The following is a 24,160-nucleotide window of genomic DNA, read 5'->3' as shown; positions in this document are numbered from 1 at the left end:
GGTGATTTTTGTTGTTGTAATTTTCATCTCAGACCAATCATTGGACCAGAGATATCTGACCTAGCAGACCTATTATCACTTTCACCTTAATAATCATCTTATCGTTCCAATTCGTCAACAAAGGGGAGGATGCTAAGATGACAATTACAGGTGAATGAACTCCAGATGATTTCTCGACATGCTGCATGTCGGTTCCCGCAGTCAAAACAGAACATCCCCCATTTCAGTGGCAGAGCTGAATAGTTCAGTGACATATGTGTTGAGGTTCTGGTGACAGATCCCACGCCAAGCCACTTTTTCCTCCCTCTCTGCAGTTCCTAGTGATCTGGGTGATAAATGTCCCGACGCACAGGAGCATGGGAAAAACTCATTTCCTTCTTCCTTTGAAAAAACGCCCCTAGAGCCTCATTCAGTAGGCGTTGGGCAGTGGGTACAGACACAGAGACCAGAGGGGAAACAGGAAAGATAACCTTACCATAACGCCCACCCGACATGGCGCCAACCCAGATACTCACCTATTTGACAATGATTCTCTATAACGTTACAGATATAGACCAGACAGATGCGTTTGAATGTTAAGTTGGAGTGGTCTGACATTTGAGAGATGCTCGTGTCCACATCAAACCACACTGAACACTCTTGTGTATCACATCAAACCACACGGAACACTCTTGTGTATCACATCAAACCACACGGAACACTCTTGTGTATCACATCAAACCACACGGAACACTCTTGTGTATCACATCAAACCACACGGAACACTCTTGTGTATCACATCAAACCACACGGAACACACTTGTGTATCACATCAAACCACACGGAACACTCTTGTCTATCACATCAAACCACACAGAACACTCTTGTGTATCACATCAAACCACACGGAACACTCTTGTGTATCACATCAAACCACACGGAACACTCTTGTGTATCACATCAAACCACACGGAACACTCTTATGTATCACATCAAACCGCACGGAACACTCTTGTGTATCACATCAAACCACACGGAACACTCTTGTGTATCACATCAAACCACACGGAACACTCTTGTGTATCACATCAAACCACACGGAACACTCTTGTGTATCACATCAAACCACACGGAACACTCTTGTGTATCACATCAAACCACACGGAACACTCTTGTGTATCACATCAAACCACACGGAACACTCTTGTGTATCACATCAAACCACACGGAACACTCTTGTGTATCACATCAAACCACACGGAACACTCTTGTGTATCACATCAAACCACACGGAACACTCTTGTGTATCACATCAAACCACACGGAACACTCTTGTGTATCACATCAAACCACACGGAACACTCTTATGTATCACATCAAACCACACGGAACACTCTTGTGTATCACATCAAACCACACGGAACACTCTTGTGTATCACATCAAACCACACGGAACACTCTTGTGTATCACATCAAACCACACGGAACACTCTTGTGTATCACATCAAACCACACGGAACACTCTTGTGTGTCACATCAAACCACACGGAACACTCTTGTGTATCACATCAAACCACACAGAACACTCTTGTGTATCACATCAAACCACACGGAACACTCTTGTGTATCACATCAAACCACACGGAACACTCTTGTGTATCACATCAAACCACACGGAACACTCTTGTGTATCACATCAAACCACACGGAACACTCTTGTGTATCACATCAAACCACACTGAACACATTATAATGAACAACATGATAACGGAGTTTAGAAACACTCATTAGCATACACAACGGACGTTCGTTGACTGCCATAGCGGTGGGTATACTTTAAGTAGCAGTTGTTGTACCTACTCAAAGCTGCTGTTCACAGGTGGGATCCTGTCTTCACTGGGCGATGCAGCACTGTTGATGACATCATTCAGGTTGGCCAGACCTTTCGTCTGCACCGTCGGTCAAGGGACTAGCGTCACGGTAGGAGTGACCTCACCTGCTGGAAGACAATGGCCTGACCGAGGCCAGAGGGCTGACCATCTCTTCTGATGCTCTCCTCCTCCCTTTGGAGAGATAGGTAGACCTTGGCACCATGGCCTGGTCTGTGTTGCGTATTTGAGCATCTCTCTCATTGAATGATCTCTGCAAGATAAGAACATGAAAAACACATTTAGGGAAACTGAAGAGAACATTGTTTGGATAGAAAAGTGAACAGTTTTTGCCTAGCGTAACAATTTCCCGTTAGAAGAGATGAGAAAAAAAGAAGAAAGGCTCTGACGAAAGCCTTGAGGCCGATACGTAAAGCTTAATAAAGAGCAGTGATACTAGCAAGAGCAAATGTACTGGGTTTTTCTTATTCAACTGTTACCAGGCACCTGCGACTGAAATGACTGCAACACTCAACAAAGGGCTGCAGTTAGTTTCAGAGTGGGTGGCAAGGAAGAAGCTAGCCCAACATTTTTCAAAAACTAAAAGCACTGTATTTGGAAATAAAAGCTCACTAAACCCTAAGCTTCAACTATATCTTGTAATAAATAATGTGGACATTGAGCAAGTTGAGATGACTAAACTGCTTGGAGTAACACTAGATTGTAAACTGTCATGTTCAAAACATATTGATGCAACAGTAGCCAAGATGGGGAGAAGTCTGTCTATAATAAAGCGCTGCTCTGCCTTCTTAACAGCACTATCAACAGGGCAGGTCCTACAGGCCCTAGTTTTGTCGCATCTTGACTGCTGTTCAGTCGTGTGGTCAGGTGCCACAAAAAAATACTTTCAATTGGCCCAGAACAGGGCAGCACGGCTGGCCCTTGGATGTACACAGTCCCCAAGTCCAGAACAGACTATGGGAGGCACACAGTACTACAGGGAACTCAATTCCACGTCAAGTAACTGACGCAAGCAGTAAAATTAGATTTTAAAAACAGATTAAAAAAACACCCTATGGAACAGCGGGGACTGTGAAGCAACACAAACATTGGCACAGACACATGCATACACACACACACACACACACGTGCTAACATACGCACTATACATACACATGGATTTATTAATGTAGATATGTGGTAGTGGTGGAGTAGGGGCCTGAGGGCACAATGTGTTGTGAAAGCTGTGACTGTATTGTAATGTTTTAAAATTGTATAAACTGCCTTCATTTTGATGGACCACAGGAAGAGTAGGGGGATCCATAATAAATACAAAATACAAATACCTGCAACAAAGATGTGCGAGTGCCATTTGAATTTTGAATCCCAGCTAGAAGAGATCAAATCCAACATACCGTGCATTCAGAAAGTACTCAGAACCCTTGACGTTTTTCACATTGTTCTGTTACAGCCTTATTGTAAAATGGATTACATTCGGGTTTTTTCTCATCAATCTACACACAACACCCCATAATGACAAAGCAAAAACTGGTTTTCGAAATGTATAAAAATGTACTAAAATACAAAAAACTGAACTATCACATTTACATTAGAATTCAGACCCTTTACTCAGTACGTTGTTGAAGCACCTTTGGAAGCAATTACAGCCTTGAGTCTTCTTGGGTATGATGCTACAAGCTTGGCACACATGTATTGGGAGTTTCTCTCATTCTTCTCTGCAGATCCTCTCAAGCTCTGTCAGGTTGGATGGGGAGCGTTGCTACACAGCTATTTTCAGGTCTCTCCAGAGATGTTCGATCCGGGCTCTGGCTGGGCCATTCAAGAACATTCAGAGACGTGTCCAGAAGCCACTCCTGCTTTGTCTTTTCTGTGTGCTTAGGGATGTTGTCCTGTTGGAAAGTGAACCTTCGCCCCAGTCTGAGGTCCTGAGCACTCCGGAGCAGGTTTTCATCAAGAATCTGTATACATTGCTCCATTCATCTTTCCCTCGATCCTGACTAGTCTCCCAGTCCCTGCCATTGACAAACATCCTCACATCATGATACTGCCACCACCATGCTTCACCGTAGGGATGGTGCCAGGTTTCCTCCAGACAAGACGCTTGGCATGCAGGCCATAAAGTTCAATCTTGGTTTCATCAGACCAGAGAATCTTGTTTCTTTTGGCTACCTCCAAGCGGGCTGTCATGTGCCTTTTACTGAGGAGTGGCTTCCTTCTGGCCACTTGACCATAAAGACCAGATTGGTGGAGTGCTGCAGAGATGGTTGTACTTCTGGAAGGTTCTCCCATCTCCACAGATGAATTCTGGAGCTCTGTTAGACTGACCATCGGGCTCTTGGTCACCTCCCTGACCAAGGCCCTTCTCCCCGATTGATCAGTTTGGACGAGCAGCCAGCTTTAGGAAGAGTCTTAATGGTTCCAAACTTCCTCAATTCAAAAATGATGGAGGCCACTGTGTTCTTGGGGACCTTCAATGCTGCAGAAATATTTTGGTACCCTTCCCCAGATCTGTGCCTCGACACAATCCTGTCTCGAAGCTCTACGGACAATTCCTTCGACCTCATGGCTTAGTTTTAGCTCTGACATGTACTGCCAACTCTGAGACCTTATATAGGACAGGTGTGTGCCTTTCCAAATCATGTCCAATCAATTGAATTTACCACAGGTGGACTCCAATAAAGTTGTAGAAACACCTCAAGGATGATCAATGGAAACAGGATGCACCTGAGCTCAATTTTGAGTCTCACAGCAAAGAGTCTAAATACTTATTTAAATAATCTATCTGTTTTTTAACATTTTAAACCATTTGCAAAAATGTTTAAAAAAATGTTTTTGCATTGTCATTATGGGGAATTGTGTGTAGATTGATGAGGATTTAAAAAAAATCTATTTTAGAATAAGGCTGTAATGTAACTTAACAAAATGTGGAAAAAGGGAAGGGGACTGAAAACTTTCTGAATGCCCTGTATTTCCAATTTTCTTTCTGTGAATGTAGCTTTAACATCATCTGCACTGATCTATACTAACACTGAGTGATCCATTACAAACACAAACAAACATGGAAGAGAGTGAACGTGACACAGAGCACTGAGACATGAAGCTCGTACCTAAAAGAGGGGCAACTTCGGTCGCATGGACGTTGTTTGGGTATGAAAAGTCTGACACGTACCAGAAAACCGTCCTCTGAAAAATATGCCGCAGGCCGGTCCCAACAACAGGCTGGATGAAACCCCAAAAAGTACAGTCGAGTGATCAAAACAAACCCCCCAACTCAAACCGTTGCAAGAGGCTTTTGCCCGAGGCACACCATATGGCGAAGACTCACGAAGATGGAAGGAGATAACAGCTGCCATTACAACTTACATCTGCAAAGACATGGCCCCAATTTGCACGGTCGAGAAACTGGGGTTTCGTGAGTTGGTGCTAATACTCGATCCAAGGTACCAAATGCAAATTGATATGTGACAGGTATTAATGCCAAAATAACATGCAAAACAGGCAAGACCCCAAAAATATACATATACAGTTGATGTCGGAAGTTTACATACACCTTAGCCAAATACATTTAAACTCAGTTTTTCACAATTCCTGACATTTAATCCTCGTAACAATTCCCTGTCTTAGGTCAGTTAGGATCACCACTTTATTTTAAGAATGAGAAATATCACAATAATAGTAGAGAATGATTTATTCCAGCTTTGATTTATTTCATCACATTCCCAGTGGGTCAGAAGTTTACATACACTCAATTCGAATTTGGTAGCATTGCCTTTAAATTGTTTAACTTGGGTCAAACGTTTCAGGTAGCCTTCCACAAGCTTCCCACAATAAGTTGGGTGAATTTTGGCCCATTCCTCCTGACAGAGCTGGTTTAACTGAGTCAGGTTTGCAGGTCTCCTTGCTCGCACACACTTTTTCAGTTCTGCCCACACATTTTCTATGGGATTGAGGTCAGGGCTTTGTGATGGTCACTCCAATACCTTTACTTTGTTGTCCTTAAGCCATTATGCCACAACTTTGGAAGTATGCTTGGGGTCATTGTCCATTTGGAAGACACATTTGCGACAAAGCTTTAACTTCCTGACTTATGTATTGAGATGATGCTTCAATATATCCACATAATTGTACTTCCTCAAAGATGCCATCTATTTTGTGAAGTGCACCAGTCCCTCCTGCAGCAAAGCACAACCACAACATGATGCTGCCACCCCCCGTGCTTCACGGTTGGAATGGTGTTCTTCGGCTTGCAAGTCTCCCCCTTTTTCCTCCAAACATAACGATGGTCATTATGGCCAATTTTGTTTCATCAGACCAGAGGACATTTCTCTAAAAAGTACGATCTTTGTCCCCATGTGCAGCTGCAAACCGTAGTCTGGCTTTTTTATGACGGTTCTGGAGCAGTGGCTTCTTCCTTGCTGAGTGGCCTTTCAGGTTATGTCGATATAGGACTCGTTTTACTGTGGATTTAGATACTTTTGTACCTGTTTCCTCCAGCATCTTCACAAGGTCTTTTGCTGTTGTTCTGGGATTGATTTGCACATTTTTAGGAGACAGAATGCGTCTCCTTCCTGAGCGGTATGACGGCTGCATGGTCCCATGGTGTTTATACTTGTGTAATATTGTTTGTACAGATGAATGTGGTACCTTCAGGCGTTTGTAAATTGCTCCCAAGGATGAACCAGACTTGTGGAGGTCTACAAAAAAATTCTGAGGTCTTGGCTGATTTCTTTTGATTTTCCCATGATGTCAAGCAAATAGGCACTAAGTTTGAAGGTAGGCCTTGAAATACATTCACAGGTACACCTCCAACTGACTCAAATTATGTCAATTAGCTTATCAGAAGCTTCAAAAGCCGTGATATCATTTTCTGGAATTTTCCAAGCTGTTTATATGCACAGTCAACTTACTGTATGTTAACTTCTGACCCTAAGGAATTGTGATACAGTGAATTATAAGTGAAATAATGGGTCTGTAAACAATTGTTGGTAACATTAATTGTGTCATGCACAAACTAGATGTCCCAACCAACTTGCCAAAACTATAGGTTGTTATCAAGAAATTTGTGGAATGGTTGAAAAATGAGTTTTAAATGACTAAGTGTATGCAAACTTTCGACTTCAACTGTATATATTTTAGGCCTATATTTATTTTGTTTGCAACTATAGTTGAAGTGTTTTCTATTTACCTTTTTAGATTTTCTACATTCATATTTTATGTTTTGTTACATGTGCACAGGTTCTAAATAAAATAAATAAGCAAATATGAGTAAGTACCTTTTTATTTGTTGAGTATAATTCAAAATGTAATAAGAAATAGGCCTTTACATGTAGTCATTTTATATAAACTATTTATTCATTGAATTTACAGAAAATGTGCTGTATCGTGATATGTATTGTTATCGGGATATGAAATGACCTATATCGGGATATGAGATTTTGGCCATATCGCCCAGACCTACCAGGTACCATAGAGGAAATTCTCATGATCATGTTATTTCAAGGCTATTAAGAATTAGAATGAGAGCTGGAGTACATTGCCCCTTCCTGTACCAAAGGATACTCCGGGGAGCCTGCATGGCCACAGCAGAATCATTAGGCCTGGCAAGGCATTCAATGGAATAGGCTATACGTAGTTTCTCAAACAGATATTTACAGTATTTTTCATTGTACATTTCACTTTCCTTAAGGAATAGATTGAGGTTGACATGACTTATTTGAATAATTAGAAGACTATACATGCCTAACAAAATACTTTTGATTCTTTCAAAGTCTCTGTAATCAGAACTTACGCCATATCATTGCAACAACAGTAATGGGAACCTCCTCGCACCATCACTGTCTCAAGTTACAAATTGTGAAATTCAATGTTAATAACATGGCAATGTTGCTGTGTGTGTGTGTGTGTGTGTGTGTGTGTGTGTGTGTGTGTGTGTGTGTGTGTGTGTGTGTGTGTGTGTGTGTGTGTGTGTGTGTGTGTGTGTGTGTGTGTGTGTGTGTGTGTGTGTGTGTGTGTGTGTGTGTGCTTAGAGGCCCTCTCTTTCTGTGTTTCGGACTCCCACCATGTTGAATGGTCTCTAAGCCAGACCCACCAAGTCCTGCCCACCCTGCTGCAGGCACTAGCACAGCAAAGCTGACTATTATTATTTACCTCAGTGCCCTTGCTAGCAAGCTGACAGGATGGGCAGCATTTGTCTGGCTCATTTGCTTACTGAAGAGAAAGATGCATCCTGTATACCTCCAGATGACAGTCTTTCTGCAAAAGTTTATAAAAAAAATATATAAAAACTCATACTAACAATACATTGCGTCTTTGACATCGATAGATGGTGTTGGTGTTGGCAGTGCACTCTTTCCTGACATTCATGTTTGGTCGAATGCGAGAAGATGGGAAGAAAGGTGTACCACTTCAGGCAGACTGGGTTATGGGAACCAGACTATTTAACAGCAACCCAATTCTGCAATCGTCCTTTTAAAATAGGAACTAATGCATGCTTTATTTAAATGTTTTTATAAAGTAAATTGCATCATCAGGACTGTCGCAAAATGGGGATCAAATGAGTTAACAAAAAAAAAAAACATTTCCAATCAGTACATCTCCAGAGCAGAGAAGTGATGACACTGCCCCTCACTGACTGTGTTTCTGACTCATCCCAGGATCCTCTCATGATGTGGTCTCCTCATATACCTCCATCATCAACACGGACTGTTATTCACCCACTGGGTGAAAGGCTGTGTCTGCACCATCCTTTTGAGACTCATCTCAGATTGATGTTGTGGATAGGCAAAGGACAGACCCATATGCCTGTAAATGGCTTCTGAACGCTACAACATGCAGATAATGAGGGATATCACCCTGTAACACAGATGTCTCTGTCACGTTAACCTCTTGGGGTTGTTTTGGATAACGTCCTCATTTGAATGCTCCCTCTTCTGACAATTGAGTGTTTTGCCCTCAACAACTTCATCCGCTGTTGTACAGCAGCAGTTGAGCAGAGACCAACTGAACCGGAATAGCTTGTACTGTACTCAAATACCACTAGTTGTACACAAACGTTTAAAACCGGCAAAATGTTCCTTGAAAGACCTGTCAATTAGTCTAGTTAACCGTTTTTCTTCTCTTGTGAGAACTGAGTGGCTCTGTCTTGACCTTCATTCATTTCAAGTCCAATAACTCAAGGGAGGATGTTCAAAGTGACAACATCCCACACAGATGAAGGTCAGGCCAGCCGACACAGACCAATGGAACTGTAGCAAAACAAGCTCAGCGGCCATCCATCCACAGGCAAGACGGCATTCTGGGTGAGGACAGAGGGACATGCACGGTGTGGAATGGAGCAACAGCGCTGGGGAAGAGAGGAGCAGCTGGAGAATTGTAGAAGGACTCAAAGAAAAGGAGCTCCAGTACCCAGTGTAGGACAGAGAGGCACCAACAGACCCTTTAGTATCCATCCAAAAATAATGCGGCCATTCTGACTTTGTGCACAGTGAGGTCAGGTCTGGGCTGGGAAAACTCTGGAAGACCTTCTGTCTCAATGGCATCATGGAACACATTCCAGTGAGTAGTATCCATTGATCCAACAAATGACCCTTAGGGATGGACCAATGTAGCCCACTGCACAAGCTTTGCCAATGCTGTGGAATGGTCAATAAAAAAAATACCCACAATTCATAAAGAGGCCAGAGGATTTGATAGCCCATGTAATCTCCAGTAAGAATCTCATATCTTAGACATTGAAGCTTATGAAACTGGAGCATTCAAAGTCCAAGCGACCACTTGCCTCGGCTTGGACCAGATCCTAGAACCTTTTGACATTGATGTCAACAAGACAGGCTGCTCATTGAAACAAACTCTTTCCCCTCTATGGCTTGAGTCATGTTCTCACAATAACCAATACATGTGTAGCAAAACAGTGGTCAGCATTTAAGAGGCTCAGACAAATGAAAGGGGATCATTCATGAATATTATCAAAGGGGTTCCATGATGTAAAACATCCAAATGCAATAACAAGTTCGATACTGAAATATTAGGGAGTATTGTTCTCTTCCATTTATGCCCCTGTGAACCTAAATCACAATGTAAACAAGAGAAGCAACAAAATACGCAACTCAGAACACCTGATGACACGAAGAGCATGTATTAAACAAAAATATATGTGGCTGAGTTGGAGTGTTTATTGATAGGTTGTAGCCAAGGTTTCCTGCTGTGGGGTGTCTGTCAGTACACGGGCCTTTCTACCTTGACTCGCAGCAGCACCAGCCATGGCTTAGGCCTGTTGGGCACCTTAGCCCCACTGACCATGTCTAACCTCATCCCATTGCCAGAACACCTGAGGTTATCTGCCTGGCTAGCTACCTCCCATACAGCATATTAAAATAAGCCCTATTCCACTCCCCAATGGCAGGGCGCTCGGCTGTTGTCACAACAATCCTCAACCACTGCTTCTTCCCCTCGGAGGCCAAGCAGAGTAATCCCATTTACTCTCTCTCATCGCTCTTTCTATCCTTTTCTCTCTATCACTCTCTCTTTCTATTGCTCTCGCTCTCTCTTACTATTTCTCTTGTTGTTTTTCATATTGCTCATTTTATTTCAATCTTTCTAATCTCTCTCTCTCTCTCTCTCGCTCTTTCCTTGGCCCAAATCACCATTTTGAATATTAATAAGGCCTTTCTGATGAGCATGCTAAATGGGTGTCATGATGATTTGGCTGGATTGTCTTTGATAAACTAGGAGTACAAGGGGACAAGGAGGGAAAGCGGCGATGTAGTGTCCACAACTAAATAATCATTGTGGAATCTGAAAAGACCCATACTCCGAAAGTATTATGGTGGACTTACTACGTGCACATGCTAAAAGAAAGGAATGAGGAGGGTAGATAACTAAGTGTGTCATTGTAGAAAAGTATTTCTAAACTAAAAAAAAGTGTTCTATTATCTATAGAATAGGCCATAATTGATTTTGGCCCAATAGGCCTGGCATATTCCCACGTTCAAGGAGCTTTTTCCTAAAATTCTTCAAATGAATTCAAAAGGAACTAATAAGTCATTTTCATTTAATTTCTATTTAATTCCAAGTAAGTCACAGCCTATATGTGCAATTGATAGACTAATGATTAAATACAACAAAATGTTGTTTAAAAGATGAGTGCTTTATGTCCCTACCAGCCTATTGTGTCACACTCGCAAATGCTTCACAATGTATTTCTTTGTAAGCTATAGCCTTGAAATAATTGAAATAATATAGCCTAAATAATTAATTTTAGGCTTCCTGTCTGGCTCCTGACCTATTTAGAGTGTTTATATGCTGTTTAATATGGCATGTGGCCTATTTGAAATGATGTGCGCTTCTTACATTCCATGTTTATTCAAATACTTTTCATTCAAATCCAAATGGTTCGGTTTCAATACTTCAAAACCCAATGGTAGGTCCAGGTACTCACAGAAACAGAGAGTGCTGGTTAAATAGTGGTTTTAATGAATGGAGTGCATTTGGAGCGGCAGTGTTTTTCCCTGGGAGCTTGGAGACGTTTTTGGTCCCCAATTACCAAACTGACATAACCCGAGAACGATTGGGAAATAATGTCATTTGTAACTCAAAATGGGGGCGATGGGGCTGAAGCATCCCATTCAGTCCTGACAGATTCTTCCGTTTACATGCAGAATCTGTCCATGAGAAATTAGATTCAGGCTAAAAGCTTCCCCTGAAATAGATGTATAAGTCAACCTGTAACTTTTATATTTTATATCGCAAAATTGTGTGATTTGCATAAAAGTATGCCATTTTCAATCTGTCTTCACTTTACAAATAGATGATGTTTCTGTTTGGACGTTCTTTAGAGCACATTTTCCCTTGCAGTTAAAACTGTGGTGGGAAAGGACACACAGTAAATTGATTTAGTGTCTGTCTCCTCTCCATGGATTCCTTCAGTCAAAATGCAATTCCAATCCCAGTCAATAAGACTAAATCATTTGTCAGGAAGCGGCGTTGTTTTCTATAATCACATAATGGGTTACCCAGTACGAAATGTGAAGATAATTTTCCTTTGTTGGTTTTTCTTCTCATATTATTTTGGCTCGGTCTACACATGCTGCCTCACTGCATCGCACATGAAACACAGGATAATAGGAAACAGTGACTTTTTTATTTGATAGTCCTCCTTTTCGATTTCTGCAACTTTCCTACAAGCAAGTGAGACAGAGCCTAGTGCATAAGCCAAAGTCATTGTGTATTTGCTTGTAATAATATGCAACGGACAAGATGTCCAGGCCTAAATGTGAACCACTTTTAGCTCTCTTTTAAAAATGTCAAAGAAGACATTACACCTGCGAGTTCACAAGCTATCCTGAGCACATCAGTACTAAGTCCGGTTTAACCGCGCTTCTATGTTGGTGTGTTGCAGTAAAAAGCTGCTTGTCAAAGTGTCAATAGAAATGACGGGAGGATAAAATGCCATGCGACAATGAATTGATCATAGCAGGTTTAGCCTCCCAAAAAAATCACACATTCACTGTCTCCGGAGGGGTTTGTGAGCTTGGCTCATTCTAGGCCAAGTGTCCACAGCACATCTGAGCTCTGACAGGCACAGCCTCTGTCCCTGCAGTCCAGACACTGTGAGGCCTGCAGGGTTGGCATAGCAGGCATTGTTCCCCGTGTCAGCCCCAGAGCACCAACTCATCTGGCTCTGCTGTCAGCCTTGCCCACAGATAAAGACCACCACCCACACTCTGCTGCTGTCCCAGCTCCCAGCCCCTGCTTACGCCCCACACACGGGAGTCAAAGGAGGGAAACGACGGTCCACCCAGCTCACACAGCCTAGAGACGGGTGAGACTTGTGGAAATCAGGGACCAGCTCTATAATCTGCACTAAATCTGCCCGGCCAGCTTTATCTGTCTTTTGTTATTAGCGTTGGGACTGTTGAATGGCGAGAGGTCACGAGGGTAAGACTTATTTTCCTGCATTTGCTCAAAGGGGGGTGAGAGCAGAGTACAGCCCGGGGGCACACCCCCACTCTGATATTTTTGGAAGATCTTTTTTTCCCAACTTTTCCTTTCTCCTGAACCCAAATAAAGTATGTGATGGATGAGCGAGCAGCGGCAACACCTCCCCCATCAATCGAAGAGAGCGGAGGGAGGCCGATCCCCTTCACAGGCCTCCAGAGTACCCTGTACACCCCCCCCACATCCCAGCAACACATACACACAGCTCCCCCATAGTCCCGCCAACCTCCACCCCCCAGCCCACAGGGAGCTGATTTCAAACATCATGTAAAATGGCCATAACCCAGACAGGAAGGGGAGTGAATTTAAAAAAAGAGTGAAAGCTGGGAAAGAAAAAGGGGTAAAGAAGGAGAATGCAGAAACAAGACACCAAATGGTCCTGGTTAGCAGCGGCAGAACAGAGAGATCCACAGAGTCCCCGGCTGTGGTAGGTTCTCTCTCTCTCTCTCCTTTGTGCACACCAGTACAAGCAGCGAATTCCAAGAGGATGCCATCATTAGGAGCAACGAAAAGACAGGGAAGTAGTTTAGTAACAACCCACTTTTCACAGGGGACAGACACACGTGCACAAACACACACACACACGCACGTGCACACATACAGGAGGAACAGAAAGAGAGCAATCCTGACATGATACCATAGTGGGGGGTTCTCTCATGGTTCAGACCAATCTGGAGTGATGACGAGTTAATTCAGCCCTTGCATTGTCCTATTGAATTAGTGACCATGACCAGACAGACACACACTATAGACCAGGGATGGGCAACTGGCGGCCGGATCAACCCCCCCTTCCAAAAAAAAAAGTAAGTATATATCTTCACTGATAGTCACTCAGGTCTCGACTTACTGTTGGTGCAAATTCTGAATTTATTTGTGCATTAGTTTTTCTCTTGTTATGTCAGTCACTGAAAGTCACTCAGTTAGCCCATGTCAGCTACATTTTTTTCCGATTGGTAAGTTTGTCTAGCGACCAGCTACCTAAACATCGAATTAGAGCCCGGGGGGCCCACATTGATTTAGTTAGTCAGTCTCACTCAAATATATTAAAAACTGCAAACATTTCTCTCTACCCTATGGCAAAATGTGTAGAATTGCAGCAAACTAACTTTAAAAACAGCAACATTTGATTTGATTTGAAAACAGCAACATTTTCTTCTCCGCCCCATGGTAAAATGAGTAGAATTACACTAAATTTACTCTGAAACTTGATGAGTTTAGATATTTGTGGACCCCACCCCCATTAAAGTTGCCCATCCCTGCTGGAGACAATAAACAATGAAAAGCACATGTAAAAATAAACAGCATTGGGATGTCCTTTCATGGCCACCATCAAAACAGCAAGACAAAACACAGCAGATAACCACAACAAAACAGCTGTGAAATGAGACAGTTCTACAGCAGTGGTGCCCGACCAATGGTACTAGGACCCCTGGGGGTACTTGGCCTAACCACAGGGGGAAATTGAGGACACTCATGAGACCATAGGCCTACTGGGCGGAGGCACAGAATGATCTACACGGAACAAAAATATAAACGCAACATGTAAAGTGTTTCATGAGCTGAAATAAAAGATGGCAGACATTTTCCATTTGCAGATTTTGTACACAAATTTGTTTGCATCCCTGTTATTGAGCATTTCTCTTTTGCCAAGATAGTCCATCCACCTAACAGGTGTGGCATATCAAGAAGCTGATTAAACAACATGACCAATACACAGGTGCACCTTGGGCTGGTGACAATAAAAGTCCACTCTAAAATGTGCAGTTTTGTCACACAACACATTGCCACAGATGTCTCAAGTTTTGAGGGAGTGTGTAATTGGCATGCTGACTGCGGGAATGTCCACCAGAGCTTTTGCCAGAGAATTGAATGTTCATTTCTCTACCATAAGCCGCCTCCAACATAATTTTAGAGAATTTGGCAATATGACCAAACGGCCTCACAACAGCAGATCACGTGTAATAGCGTCATGGGGGCGAGCAGTTTGTTGATGTCAACATTGTGAACAGAGTGCCCCATGGTGGCGGAGGTTGGGTTATGGTATGGGAAGACATAACCTACGGACAATGGACACAATTGTATTTTATCAATGGCAATTTGAATGCACAGAAATACCGTAACTGTCACGTTCTGACCTTAGTTTCTTTTTATGTCTTTGTGTTAGGTTGGTCAGGGCGTGAGTTGGGGTGGGTTGTCTATGTTATTTTTTCTAGGTTATATTTCCTACGTGTATGGCCTAGTATGGTTCTCAATCAGAGGCAGGTGTCGTTTGTTGTCTCTGATTGAAAATCATACTTAGGTAGCCTTTTCCCACCTGTGTTTTGTGGGTTATTGCTTTCTGTTTAGGTTGTTTCCCTGACAGAACTGTGCGCTTTCGTTTTTCTCCGTTTGTCATTTTGTTTGAGTGTTTTTTTTGTGAACATTAAATATGAAAAATTTCCACGCTGCGCTTTGGTCTCATTCCAACGACGATCGTTACAGTAACGAGTACCTGAGGCCCATTTCTTTGAAGGTATCTGTGACTAACAGATGCATATCTGTATTCCTAGTCATGTGAAATCCATAGATCAATGACTAATTCATTTATTTCAATTTACTGATTTCCCCATATGAACTGTAACTCACTAAAATCGTAGAAATTGTAGCATGTTGCGTTTATATTTCGATTCAGCATATTTTGGTCCATTTAGCCAGCGCAGTGAATTTTTCAGAGCTCTGACTACAATCTGGTGATGTTGAATAAGTTCTTTGAGAAGTCCTCGGGAGAACTCAGCCAGTCCAAGACTGGAGAGAGATGTGGGCTGGATAACATGCACAGTTGGGCCTGCCCATTAATTGGGAGTTCAAAACGGAGCTAAGGCTCAGGCTGGTCAGAGGCCCAGAGGGAAACCTGCCACTGGCACTGGGTGACTGGCTGTGTGATCTGCAGATGGCTGAGGTTTCGATGCAATCTGGACACAGACGTAGAGTCACTAGAGTGGGACTCTCTTACTGACTCAGAACCCTTCCAACCCACAGGCTCATTAGAGAGTGCTCATTTGCAACCTGCGTCGGTAGCCGTATGCTCTGGAGGTTTATTTGAACTTTGGCCAAACCAGGGCAATCAGACTTCAGACGAGATGGGTGGATGATCTGAAGGTCTGGAGTTTTTTGGGATTGTTGACGTTGGGACATTGTTGTTGTTCTTGTGGGGGCAGACGGAAGCTTCCTGTATGACACTACGGATTAGTTTAGGGCTGACGAAAGCTGACGACAGTCCTCGTCGGAAGCAGGACCAAGGGGGATTCATTCACAGGGTATCAGTCCACATTAGAGTGAATGAAAGAGAAGCACTTGGGTTCAGAGAAAATAAGAGAAATTAGCAAGCTCCCAACAGAAAGAGGCTAACAGCTGCGAACATTTTCCATTTGAAGTGAAACATTCCAGCGCTCGGCCCTCTCCACTCTAGCGGCCTTCCTCTCATTTCCCTGTGGTATTTGTACCCAGCTGAGATCCAGATACTGTGAGCAGAGCTGAACTTTCCCAAAGATACCATCCAACCACATGCCGCTGCTCTCCCTCGGCTGGCGACTCTGCCCAGTCCCGCACCTCGTCGGCTGGAATACTCCCTCACCGACAACACATTTGTCTCCGAAATGTCAAACGACTGTTTGCATTTCCCTCAGGAAGACTTAGCCATTCATGCCCCTTGTCCTTGTCCAAACGTGTAAACAAGCCACCTCCGCCCTGCAGCACCTCTTTATCACTCAGTAGGATCACTGCATTGTTTCTACTGTATGTTGGTCAATTTTCAGTCATTGGTTGACATAGGTACAGCTCTTACATGTTACATAGTGGCTGCATCCTGAGTTAATCCATAAATCATATGATGGTAACACAACAGATTACAATTCAGCAACAACTGACGACAGCATATTTCAGTGATACAAGTCTGCCTCTGGTACTCTCTAGCCATGTATGTTAGCTGGATACTGGCTTTCCATTGTGAGTGTAACGTAATGCCCTTGCCTCAGCCAGTTGCTACAGACTGAACAGCACAATCACAGACACGAGAGGGGAGAGGAGGAAGTGCTTGCGCTATGGCTGGGCTAGAACGATCGGTGAGACAGGAACGCGTGGGTGTGCATGTGAGCCGGGGTGGCTGTGCTGTGCTCTGTGCTGAGGCCCATGCTGTGTGTGAGGCCTTTATTATACACCCAGACAGCACATGAACTACCTCAAAAGCTTGTTTTTTTTGTGGTGCTTTGGCGGACACGCCGCCAGAGGACAGCTCTATACTTGTTGTCATGTTGTCTGTGCAAAGAAGTAAATACTTTGCTACGCCATGTCTCAAAACTACCTCCGCTTATTATTCTTGTCGTCTCTAGAGGATTTAGAGAACCTAGTGGGGGGCCTTTTCAGTTGAGAGGATACGAACATGAGAGAGACAGTACCAGTAAAACTAAAATGAGAGCACACATTTCCCGTAACATACATGTACATGTATTCCCCCTCACAGTTGTTGTGTGAGGCCTTGTGGTGTTAGTGAGGTCACAAGTCTGCCTTAGGCATGTAAAATATAAACATTAAATGGTGAAAGAGACAGTAGAATATTGGATACAGGATTGCTCAGTTTAAGGGTAGCACTTCTAAGAACAGCATGAACCATGTGTTAGAGAACACAATTTTCTGAGCTCTCCCTTTCAGATTCTTTTCTATGACATGAATCTGTATATTTTCTTCTGGGTCGATAAAAAGTAGAAGGCCTAACCTTCTCTCTAGCAACTCCCCCTCCCTTCCCTCTCTTGGCAGTAGGTATTGTTGTGTGGAAATAATGATTGTGACAAGGCAAACAAACAAAGGGCCAAGCTTTGAATACCTGACATCAGCGCTTCCTCTCTTGTATTGATTGGCCTTTTGATCTTCAAGTTTGGTTGTGCCAAGCCACACTGCATCTTTAAGAGGGGGAAGCTCTCTCCAGCAGTCACTGAAGGCGAGTTATATAACACCCCCTCCTCTTTTGGGCACATGTCTCAGAGTGTGACTGCCATGAGGTAGTCACAAAAGAGGGGACAGAGGGACCATCTGAATGTGGAACACTGGAGGGGGTGGTAGGGCAGAGGAGACATGCTGCCTCCCCAGAACATCACTCCCTCCCGCCCCCAGCCTCCCATCCCTACGCCATGGACAATGGGACTGTTCACCCAAAATAGTACCTTCCTTCACTGAGGCTTCCTGCCTGTATCCTGGGGTTGCAATATTTCTTGCCTGGTATCAATAGCTGATTCCAGTGGATTTATATCTCCATATGGGGAACCTCCGCATCTGCCTTTGACCGAGTGGACAAGGAATGCTCAGTTGAGGATCTTCTCCAGGCACCTGCAGGCGAGGCGGGCTGCTCAGTGGGGATGTTGAGCTCTGGGCCTAATTGTGACAAAGACAACTATCTGTGACTATCTGATCACAGCTACCAGAGCAGCATCTGCATCACCCAGCAGACCTCAGAGAGAGAGAGAGAGAGAGAGAGAGAGAGAGAGAGAGAGAGAGAGAGAGAGAGAGAGAGAGAGAGAGAACGAGAGAGGGAGAGATGAACTGAGAGAACTGAGAGTCACAGACGGGCACAGCAGTTCTCTGTTCGCCTGCCCAGTCTGTGTGTCCGGGTGCACGTGAAAGCTGTATCTGAGGGACAGGCAGATGGACAAACTGACTTTGTTTTGCTCTGTCAATTCACACAGCTGGCCAACAGACGATATAAGATTAGTAAGGTCTGACAGAATTAGACGACATGGGCAGGCGTCTATGTGGCATGATCGCAAAACAACAATGAAAACACATGCCGATGAAAACACCCCAACACCCGCACAAACACAAATCTTTAAATAGGCTTAGTTTTCAGAATTCCCCTAAACTTTTGGCCTGAGGTGCATAAACAAAGTGAAAAGGAAGTAGAAGCTATATTCAAAAAGACAGAAAAAAAATGTACATTTGCATGTGCCCTACAAGTCCGTTGAGGAGACATTGAAAGCTGACTTAGAGAAACTAAACTGACATTAAGTGAATGTATTCAAATCATCACAAAACACCAGAAAATGTAGCCTAGATATTGTTTGCGCTTTATGAAATGTGACATGACTGCAACAAATGTCGGCTAGTACAAATGGTAAGGGCCAAAATGACTTTGAAAATACATTTCTACTGGCGCTTTGACATTTAGATAACAATTTTGCTATTGATATTTTTATATTGCCAAATGTTTATCAACCAGAGGAACTCCACCACACATAAATCATTAACATGATAACCTTTATATCTCCTTGCTCTTTAATCCATTGAATAATTGAGTTATGGGAGCTGTTCATTTCAGGAAAACGTTCTAAGAAATACTAATTCTATGCACATGAATTCAATATCAAATAATTACCTCCATGTTGACTGGGGAAAAGAAAACAGGAAAAACAACTATCGAGTTCACATATCTGACCTATTTATGTATTTAGTCGGGCTATAGTAGCCTAATTGCAATGTCTGGAAATGTTATCGTATAAAGAAACAGTGTTTTTTTTTTTTTTACTCAATAGTCCTATTTGCGTCCATTGGCTCACAGCCAAAGGTTTATTGCAATCATAGAACAGCCCACATTTCCCCCAATTACTGTTCTGTATGGAGCTCTTATTATAAGCACTCCGTTGTATTAGACATTTTCTGACATGGTCTGTATGATCGCCGTCCCAGCGCCAGTCAGCTGAAGTGTTCTGAGTGGACAATTGACCTTTTCAACCCTATTTAGAAGTAACTAATTGGAAGCCTTTCATTGGTCAACATCACTCTCGTCCACTCCCATCATGCAGTTATGGTCCTAACAAAGCAAATCCTGAATGTATATCTAAGGTTGGACATAAGCCGTCTGTTTTCAAACCTTCACAATCGTTCGCTGATTCCCATTCAAAATATGATGAAACAGTGGCATATAAAAACGCAGCCAAGGGAGGCCTTTTCTGTTGCAAAAATTGTGCAAACAATATATAAAAAGCTCAGAAAACCACATAAAGGGGAGCAGTATGGCATCTCTCGGAAGGATTCTCAGAAAAACAGCCCCTCTCCTGCCGCAACCTAAAGCCAGGACCTGTCCTCCACAAGATCGTTTCGTAGAAATACAAAAAGAAACCTATTTTGTCTACTATTGTATAGACAATGTTTGTAAGAGCTGTTTGGCTCTGTGTGACACTCAGTTCCTGCTTGAGGGCCTCATTCATGGGGCTGGAAATATGATGTGGTGAGGAGAGGCGAGCCAATACATATGGAGCTGTACGTACAGCCCTGTCCCCGTTGTCTGAAGTGCATTCAAACCACGTCCTACAGAGAGCCTCATTATGCTACACACACACACACACACACACACACACACACACACACACACACACACACACACACACACACACACACACACACACACACACACACACACACACACACACACACACACACACACACACACACACACACACACACACACACACACAGGCAGTGACTGTGGCTCCGACTACTACTTCAGTGACTGGGAATCCCTGTCCCTGGAGGACCACCGGGATACAGCAGCACACGCCTGGTCTGGCCTGCCTAGTGCTTAGTCTCCATGTCTGCTGGGAATGAACTCTCAGGAAATTGCATAGTTTTACATCTGTTTAGAACCCGTTTAGTATCACAGCAGTAGCTGTATGTGGGTAAAATCAGCCTACGTGTTGTGACAATTGCGTTGTTTGCTCTATAACCTGTTAGTTCATATGCCGTGACAGCGTGATATATAGGCCTAAAGGACGAGACAATAAGAAGACACAGTGGCAGAATACATTCAACCACACCTTTGTTTTATCGCAAACCCGGAGAGCAACCTCTGTCTACTGAAGTCCACGAAGCATATTGCATGTAACAGACAGTTACATGACCTACAGCATGGCCAAGCAAGTTAATGTTACCGACATTTTCGGTCGACTAAACAACTATTGATTTAGAATCACGGGGAGTTACCACAAGTCACAAAGAAAACATGAGCTGCCTCCACTATTCTAGCACCATTTCAACTTCATCAAATCACCTCTGTCTAATTCGTTGACATCTAAAAGATACCAAAAACCATTTAGTCCAATCATCGTAAGTTAAATATGATGTGGCTGTGCATGGTTCTGATTTATGTGTACGGCCGGCAACAATGTCATACTCGTTTGGACCAGGCAGCATCAGATAGATGGTTTACATGAAGAGAGACAGAGGGGCGCTGCTTCGCTCGGATGCTTTCTCCTGTGAGATACATTCAGCCTCTTGCGAACTGAAGGACAATTATGTTTGTTCTTGGTTCTTGGTATTATATTTTTTTCTTGGTACATTTTTGGGGGGGAAGACTGGCTTCCTTTTGGTGTCCATGAATACACACCACTGTATTACAGTAGGCCTATGCTAAATGAATGTACAGTAGGTCATTAACATTATGTTGATATATGTAGCTTAAGAAACAAGGTTCATGAAATGAATAACTTGCTAGTAACAGATGACAATCATATTCTGACTATCTCTGAAACGCATTTAGATAATACATTTGATGACACAGTGGTAGCAATACATGGTTATAACATTTACAGAAAAGACAGAAATGCCAATGGTGGAGGTGTTGCTGTTTGTAGTCAGAACCACATTCCTGTAAAGCTTAGAGAAGAGATCACGTTAAATACTGTTGAAGTAATATGGCTACAGGTGTATCTGCCTCACCCTAAAGCCTATTATTGTGGGAAGCTGCTATAGACCGCCAATTGCTAACAGTCAATATCTGGATAACATGTGTGAAATGCTTGATAATGTATGTGATATCAACAGAGAGGTATATTTTCTGGGTAATTTAAATATTGACTGGCTTTCATCAAGTTGCCCAGTCAAGAAAAAGCTTCAAACTGTAACCAGTGCCTGCAACCTGGCTCAGGTTATCAGTCAACCTACCAGGGTATTTACAAACAGCACAGGAATGAAATCATACACATGTATTGATCACATCTTTACTAATGCTGCAGAAATGTGCTTGAAAGCAGTATCCAGATCCATCGGATGTAGTGATCACAACATAGTAACCATATCTAGGAAAAACAAAGTTTGAAAGCCTGGGCCTAATATAGTGTATAAGAGGTCATACAAGAAGTTTTGTAGTGATTCCTATGTTGTTGATGTAAAGAACATCTGTTGGTTCGTGGTGTGTAATGAGGAGCAAACAGACGACACTGCACTTCAAACTGTTATGAAATTGTTTATTCCAGTTACTAATAAACATGCACCCATTAAGAAAATGACTGCAAAAACTGTTAAATCCCCGTGGATTGGTGAGGAATTGAAAAATGATATGGTTGAGAGGGATGAGGAAAAAGGAATGGCAAATAAGTCTGGTTGCACAACTGATTGGCAAACATACTGCAAATTGAGAAATAATGTGACTAAACTGAATTAAAAAGAAGAAGAAACTACACTATGAAACCAAGATAAATCAAATAAGGAATGATAGTAAAAAGCTATGCACCACCTTCGATGAAATCCTGGGAAAAAAAAGGCCAACTCAGCTCCATCATTCATTGAAACAGATGGCTCATTCATCACAAAACCAACTGATATTTCCAACAACATTCATTATTTTTGGCAAGATTAGCAAACCTAGGCATAACATGCCAGCAACAAATGCGGACACTACACATCCAAGTATATCTAACATTAATAATATGCATGTCAATCTCTCCTGGCTGAAAATGGAGGAGAGATTGACTTCATCACTACTTTTATTTATGAGAGGAATTAAGATGTTGAACGCACCGAGCTGTTTGTCTAAACTACTGGCACACAGCTAGGACACCCATGCATACCCCACAAGACATATGCCACGAGAGGTCTCTTCACAGTCCCCAAGTCCAGAACAGACTATGGGAGGCACACAGTACTACAGGGAACTCAATTCCACGTCAAGTAACTGACGCAAGCAGTAAAATTAGATTTTTAAAAAACAAATTTAAAAAACTTCTTATGGAACAGCGGGGACTGTGAAGCAACACAAACATTGGCGCATACACACACACATGCGATAGCATACGCACTATACACACACGTACACATGGATTTTGTACTGTATATATGTGGTAGTGGTGGAGTAGGGGCCTGAAGGCACAGTCTGAATGTATTGTAATGTTTTTAAAATTGTATAAACTGCCTTCATTTTGCCGGACCCCAGGAAGAGTAGCTGCTGCTTTGGCATCAGCTAATGGGGATCCATAATCAATACAAATACAGTAGGTCATTATGTACAGTAGGTCTACTTTCATCCCTCAGAAGGGATAATGTCTTGAGAAAGGTGAAAGGTGACTGTGGCAAGCAGAGGCGTCATTATGCCCATTTACTTGCCCCTCGAATTTGATCAACTTTTAGGGTAAAATATATACAATGTTACTTGCAAAGATTCTGAATTTGGCCATCAATGCCCTTCAATAAAAGGCTGCATGATCCCACCGGTGGCAAGGCAATGATGTAGCATTGTTGAATACAGAAACAGTCAGGTTACACAGACTACTTGGCCTATAACCAGTAACCGAAAGGTTGCTGGATCGAATCCCCGAGCTGACAAGGTAAAGATCTGTCGTTCTGCCCCTGAGCAAGGCAGTTAACCCACTGTTCCCCGGGCGCCGAAGACGTGGATGTGGAATAAGGCAGCCCTCCGCACCTCTCTGATTCAGAGGGGTTGGGTTACATGCAGAAGTCACATTTCAGTTGAATGCATTCAGTTGTGCAACTGACTATATATCCCCATTTCCCTATACTGAAGAACAGTACCTGCAGACCATATTCAAATAGCACCGATTTTGACATTGAGGCTGAAAACACATATTAACATCTGCTGACAGAGCTTCTTACAAGTTCCCAAAGATTAAAACGGCCTGGAAAAGCCATTCATAAAGCTCAAGATGAAAGACAATAAAAAAAGAGCATCTGTGTAAGTGTAGGCTTCTCTCGAATCAATAACAAGTATCACAGTTGTACCTGCTGCACTTGGATATAATGCAGGGCCATACAACCACAAAACATTTGGGTGCATTCCCCAAAGGATTCGCAGACAAAAATGCCTCCCGTATCAATATTGTCCTGTGAATACCTCCTGAATACCTCCCCCGCCTGCAGTGGTGCAGTATTATACTTGTCTCTTTGTGCGGTGGGGGATTTCCAGGCGGTGAAACGGTGAGCTGGTTAGGAAGCCTGGGAATGGGCACCTTTCCTCTGGGCAGTGTTAACATGGCAGTGTGGGA

General features: G+C 43.0%; 1 protein-coding gene across 1 annotated transcript in view; it reads right to left on the bottom strand.

Moving 5' to 3' along the window:
• Positions 1 to 24,160, bottom strand: part of ccnd2a (cyclin D2, a) — a 204,140-nt gene that overhangs the window by 124,054 nt on the left and 55,926 nt on the right. The window contains exon 2 of the mRNA XM_035798210.2: positions 1,840 to 2,121. The gene's annotated coding sequence lies outside the window, so the exon portion shown is untranslated. The remainder of the gene's footprint in view (positions 1 to 1,839; positions 2,122 to 24,160) is intronic.

This window comes from Oncorhynchus keta, chromosome 22, assembly GCF_023373465.1.
Source record: "Oncorhynchus keta strain PuntledgeMale-10-30-2019 chromosome 22, Oket_V2, whole genome shotgun sequence".
In the NCBI taxonomy this organism is placed as follows: domain Eukaryota; kingdom Metazoa; phylum Chordata; class Actinopteri; order Salmoniformes; family Salmonidae; genus Oncorhynchus; species Oncorhynchus keta.
Note: the sequence above shows the minus strand (reverse complement) of the source record. Positions and strands in the feature narration are given on the sequence as shown.